Source organism: Cyprinodon tularosa, unplaced genomic scaffold, assembly GCF_016077235.1.
Source record: "Cyprinodon tularosa strain WSP-4 unplaced genomic scaffold, ASM1607723v1 ctg639, whole genome shotgun sequence".
In the NCBI taxonomy this organism is placed as follows: domain Eukaryota; kingdom Metazoa; phylum Chordata; class Actinopteri; order Cyprinodontiformes; family Cyprinodontidae; genus Cyprinodon; species Cyprinodon tularosa.
The window spans coordinates 311,334-317,333 of record NW_024039384.1 but is presented as its reverse complement, the minus strand read 5'-3'; the positions used below and the strand labels follow the sequence as shown (position 1 = coordinate 317,333).

At 49.8% G+C, this 6,000-nt stretch overlaps 1 long non-coding RNA gene across 1 annotated transcript; it reads right to left on the bottom strand.

The window, feature by feature from the left end:
• Window positions 1-541: 541 nt before the first annotated feature.
• On the bottom strand, window positions 542-910 carry LOC119798856. Its single transcript, XR_005282769.1, has 2 exons — window positions 797-910; window positions 542-728 (listed from the first exon to the last, which is right to left on the bottom strand). It is a non-coding gene; the product is annotated as an uncharacterized LOC119798856 (long non-coding RNA).
• Between the last annotated feature and the right edge of the window lie 5,090 nt (window positions 911-6,000).

The window sequence follows — 6,000 nt, the reverse complement described above, 5'->3', positions numbered from 1 at the left end:
CTCCCAGATCAGCTTCTCTGATTCGTTGATGCGGCGCGTCCAGCAGCAAAACTTAAATTTTTCCATCTCGAGCAGCAGCAGCGCGTTGGCGGCGCGCTCCCGCGGCGCTGCGCCTGCTGCTCAAAACGCGCTGCGGGACCTTTTGCTGCGTCTATACGCTCGTCAACCGTTGACTTTGCATGTAAACTCCCTGCTTCTGCTGCACCTGCTGCGTCCGGTTCACAGTGAGCACAGTGTGACCAGCAGAGGAGGTAGATTTTTTTAGGCAAGACGCACCAGAGCACAGAGTAGTCTCCAATGATTTATTAACAAATTTCATTAAAACATTTTTCTTTTAAAACATGGCCTCGGGCCCACTACTCAGCCCCTAGAAGGAAAAGGCATCAAAAATAAGGACAATTTAAATTATTCCCAAAAAAATGAATGAACAAACAAATCATGCAATGCAAAAGAAAACAAATTAGTAAATCAAAACAAAGGAAAGCAAACAAATTAGTAATTTAAATAATAAGCAAACAAACGGCAAAGAAAAGAACACAACCACTGCAAACGATGGGACAAACTGTCGTTGTCCGACTTCTAATGTCTTTTCACGGGGCCAGAGGAGTCGTGCCCCGCTCGTTCCGCCAGCCCAAGCGTCAGCAGGCTCCGCCGAGAGCGGCCCAAACAAAACCGGCAAGACAGACAAGACAGCAGGAGCGTCCAAGCGCTGCAACTCCGGAAGAATCCTAAATTAGAAAACTCGTTAACGGTTGATTCAGGTAAGAGTAAATTAAATTCTAAACCGGTAGCTTACCCAGATGTGGTGACACAGCCGACCAGGGAGGGAGCGGATCAGCAGGCGAGGGCCGGATGGAAGCCGCTCGCCGCACCAACCCCCAACTGCAGCCGCCAACGCCAGCTGCGCAACGCTGCAGAAACGCACGGCAGGTATTGCACCAGAACCCGACAACAATTCCCAGCCCAGATGGCAAAATGGCACTTACTATTTTGGATGAGTGGATCGAGCACACCAGCCACTCGGGCAGCCGACACACGGTAAGGAAACAAAGCACACGCACCTCGCAGCGGACTGCTCAGCTTTAAAGCTATCTGCCCCGCCCCCAATCAGTCACTACACCTGGTGTGTGTAGTTGGGAGGGTGGAACACCATCCCACCACATTCTACCCCCCTGTGTTGCATCGTCGCCCCGACGATGAATCTACAAACCTCAGCACCAAGGACGAAAAACTGCTAACTGGGAGTTGGAGACTGGCTGACTAGATCCTGCAGTATGACCCACAGGTCGAGGAAGGTGATGGACATTCGAGTGCTGACCAGCCCCAAAACGAACAGTGCGACGCAAGGCTAGAGGAGCTGTCCCAGAAGTTTGAGCAGGGTGACCATGTCCTGAAGCGACCTGTGGAGCTGCAGAGGTGGATGGTACTGAAGTATCGGGGACCAATAAGCACAAATCATCCTCCAAAGAGTCATCCAGTCCCCCTGAAGGAAAGGTAGGTTTTAACTGCAGGGGTACTGGCATAGGCTCTGGCCCAACCCGAGCTTTCAGCATGTCACGATACACCTTTCGAGTTCTCTGCAAATCACCTACAGGCGCCACAGTATAAACCGGCCTTCCAGCTGTTGGAGTTCTCACGACCTGATGGATAACCGGGCTAAAGAGGTCCTGGATTTTATGGCGACCTCTGGCACCATGATCGCGCAGGTAAACCAACTGTCCCTCCTGCAATGGAACCTCCCGGATGCCCTGATCATGATGCTCTTTTCTACGCCCTGCAGCTGCCAACAAGTGATCCTGAGCATGACGGAACGCCATAGTTAACCTGGTCTGATGCTCAGCCAGCCAGTCCACCACTTCGCCTGGTGCAGGGTCCCGAATGCGACCCAACAAGAAATCCACAGGCAGTTGAGGTTCACGGCCAAACATAAGAAAAAACGGAGACTCGCCAGTGCTCTGATGAGGGGTAGTGTTATAACAGAAGAGTACTTGTGGAAGACAGGAAGCCCAATCCCGCTTCCTAGATGTTGGTAAAGTGCACAGCAGATTATGAAGTGTTCTATTAAAGAGCTCACACTGCCCGTTTCCAGCAGGGTGGTAAGGGGTAGTGCGCGACTTTTTAACCCCATACAGGTTACAGAGCTGCTGAATTAACGCACTCTGAAAACTCCGACCCTGATCTGAATGAATGCGACTTGGAATCCCAAATCTAAAGAACCATTCAGTGAGCAAAATCTGGGCAACAGTGGCTGCCTTCTGATCCCGAGTTGGAACAGCAATGGTGTACTTACTAAATACATCAGTAACTACAAGAACATTTTCCAGGCCATTTTGTGAAGGCTCCAACATGGTAAAATCCATGGCAACAATCTCGTTTGACTGAGAAGCCAACAGATGACTCATGAAAGTGCCAGAGCTAGATGGTACATTTTTAGCAACCTGGCACCATTGACACTCTTGTACCCACTGTTTGATGTCATTAGACATCCCCGGCCAGTAACAGCGCTGCCGTACCAACTCTGTGGTGCGCTCCACACCCTGGTGTCCATGCTCTTGATGTAATTGAGTCAGAACATCCGGTTTAAGAACTGACGGCAAAACCAGCTGTAAGACCTCCTCACCACCATCTGACCGATGGACCTGACGGTACACCACACCATCTCTCTCCACGAAACGACCCCACTGTCTAAAAAGAACCAAGGATAATTTGGGAAAGCGCTGCCTCTCCTCAGGAGTAGGATAAACCTGCCTCCTCCAAAAACCCAAAATGTCCTTCAGGAGAGGATCAGCTTCCTGCAAAGCACAAAGATCAGACACAGAATGAGACGGCAAAACAGTCACCATAGATTGGGTTACCGACAATGGAGCAGGAATTGGGGCACACTGAAGAGCCTCTGGAACAGAGGTACATGACAAGAGTTCTGCCAGGCTGGCTCCTGATGTTGGCTGGCGGGAAAACGCATCAGCATTCGTATTGCTGCGTCCAGAATGATACTTAATATCGAAATCAAAAGCAGCAAGTTGCGCAACCCAACGGTGCTCTATGGCACCAAGCTTGGCCGACTGAAGATAACTCAACGGGTTGTTATCTGTGTAAACTATACACCGGTGGCCCAAGAGATACTCCCGGAACTTCTCAGTCATGGCCCATTTTAATGCCAGAAACTCCAACTTCATAGAGCTATAATTGGCCATGTTACGCTCTGAAGGTTTAAGACCTCGACTGGCATATGCAATGGGCCTCACTCCATCCTCTGTTTCCTGTGACAGTACTGCCCCAAGTCCACTGTGACTGGCATCAGTCTCTAGAATGAAGGGACGTGAAAAATCAGCATATGCCAACACTGGTGCAGATGTTAATTTAACTTTTAAGGCCTCAAAGCTCTCCTCACACTCTGATGTCCAAGCAGATTGAAAAGCCTGGCCAGACCCCTTCCTGGGCTTCGTGCCCACTTGTTGTGCCACCAGCCTATGAAGCGGACCCACTAGCCTAGCAAAACCCTCCACAAAGCGCCTGTAATAACTTGCAAAGCCCAAAAAGGAGCGAAGCTCTGAAACATGTGTGGGACGTGGCCATTTAGCCACAGCTTCAGTCTTGGCTGGGTCTGTAGCTACACCTTTATCTGAGATAAGGTGTCCCAAGTATTTAACCTGTCGCTTGAAAAATGAACACTTGTCAAGCTTTACCTTCAGACCTTCTCTCTGGAGCCGAGCAAGAACGGTTTCCAGGCGCTCAATGTGCTGGGAGACTGAACCTGAAAACACAATGATGTCATCCAAATACAAAAGAAGAGACTGGCACTGCTGGTCCCCAAACATCCTCTGCATTAGACGCTGAAAGGTACTAGGTGCATTACAAAGCCCGAAGGGCATACAGTTCCACTCAAAGAGTCCAAATGGCGTACAAAAAGCAGTTTTTGACTTATCCTGTTCTGACACAGGAACCTGATTGTACCCACTGGCTAGATCTAGGGTGGAAAACCACTGGGCCCCAGAAAGATGGTCCAGGCTTTCCTCAATGCGAGGCAATGGGAAAGCATCTTTTCTCGTCTTGCTGTTAAGCTGACGGTAATCCACACACATACGCAGGCTGCCATCTTTCTTCCTAACAAGAACGATGGGAGAGGCATAAGGACTGCTGCTTTCCCTTATTACCTGGTTCTGTAGGAGTTGATTAATGTGTGACTTGGCAGCCTCGTACTCTGAGGGAGGGATACGTCGGTACCTCTGCCGGACCGGGACCTCATCCAACAGGGGAATGTCATGGGACACCAGATTAGTGCACCCCAAGTCACCTTCATGAGCTGAAAAGACAGAGCTGTACTTCTGTAGAAGTGACTGGACCTGCCTTTGTTCAGTTTCTGTCAGTGCAGACAAATCAACAGAATCAAGCAAACTCTGTTCTGGACCAAGAGCGACCTGAGAAGAAACTGTAGCACAGGGTCTTATTTCTGTCACATCACAGGGCAGGCTAACCACTTCAGTTTGACTCAACAAACCAAGGTGAGTTCGGGGATAGAGTACAACATCCGTAGTTCCAAAATTTAGGACAGGAACATAAGCAGTACCGTGCACAGCCTGAATGAGACATGGAGAGGCTAATAAGCCAGCTGGTAAGCCGGACTCTGGAGGCTCAAACAATAAAACCTGACCAGCAAGTTGTTCAGGGCAGGTTGCAGCTACAAATTTCATAACCCCACCAGTTATCCTCACTGGTCGAGGGCCCCGGACCCTAACAGCACCAGTCAACCGTGCTGGGGACTTAGCTGCTGCTTGATGACACTGCTGCAGGGCCTCCACAACTGGACCAGGAGACTGTGTTACTGAAGGTAATTCAAAAAAAGAGCCTCCATGTGCCCCAAAAAGTTCTTGGTAGACACGATTAATTATGTTCATTCCCAAAATGCCAGGAACAGAAGAACCAACATTAGTGGGGTCCTTCACAACCAGAATTCCACAATGAGGAAGCACTTTGTCACACAGAGTGACATCCAACTCTAAATAGCCAATGTATGGGATGGAAAGACCATTGGCTGCCCGAAGCTGCAGCCAGTGACATGACTGAAGGCCATCATGCCCCAATGATGCAAAATGTTCCTGAAAACAGCTCTCGGTGATTGTCGACACCATGGAACCTGTATCTACTAAACAAGTAACAGAGACACCACTCATGACGACTTCAATGACTGGGCAGGATGCCAACAATTTTGACGCGGCTGCTGTTTGCGAGCCTGCTATTCCCCCACCTGAGTTGTGGCTCAACAGCTCAGTGGGTGCTAGTTTTCCGCCTGGTTAACATTAGCTGGCCTTGCCACAGAGTTAACCCGGGCACGAACCCGCTCACCATCACACTCTCTGGCAAAGTGACCCGGCTGTTGGCACCTGTGGCAGACCACAGAACCTGGACGAGGATGCCGCACCTGTGGTAAAGAAGTCTGCAGAGAAGCAATACACTGGGTGAGTTGGTTAATCTGTTCTTGTTGCTGTTTTAGAAGTTCCCTTAACTCACTAAACTCAGAACAGGCAGCAGTAGGTGGAGTTAGCCGAGAACTGCCATACACCCGGTACTGCAGCCCATATGTAGAAGGGAGAGAATGACTACGCTCCCTAGCGCCACCTGGAAACCCTTGCCTCTCCCACCGAATTGCCTCCCCACGCACATCCAACAAGGTGGCAGTGGGATGACCCTGAACATACTGTTTAAGTTCCCGGCGGAGAGCACTATCCAACACATGTTCTACAAACTGGTCACGCAGCAGAATATCAGCATTCAACAACCCATCAGGAGCATTCTGCTTAACTGGTTCCATAAGGGCCATCAATGCTAGGGAAAACTGCAACAGTGTTTCCTCCTCTTGCTGCTTCCTAGAAAAAAATGCATGCTGAAGAGTTACATAGGACTCGGTGCAACCATACAACTCCCTCAAAATAGCCAAGATCTTAGCTGGATCATTCCTCTCTGCACTGGTGCGGTACTTTATTTCCTCCCTTGCCTCCCCCT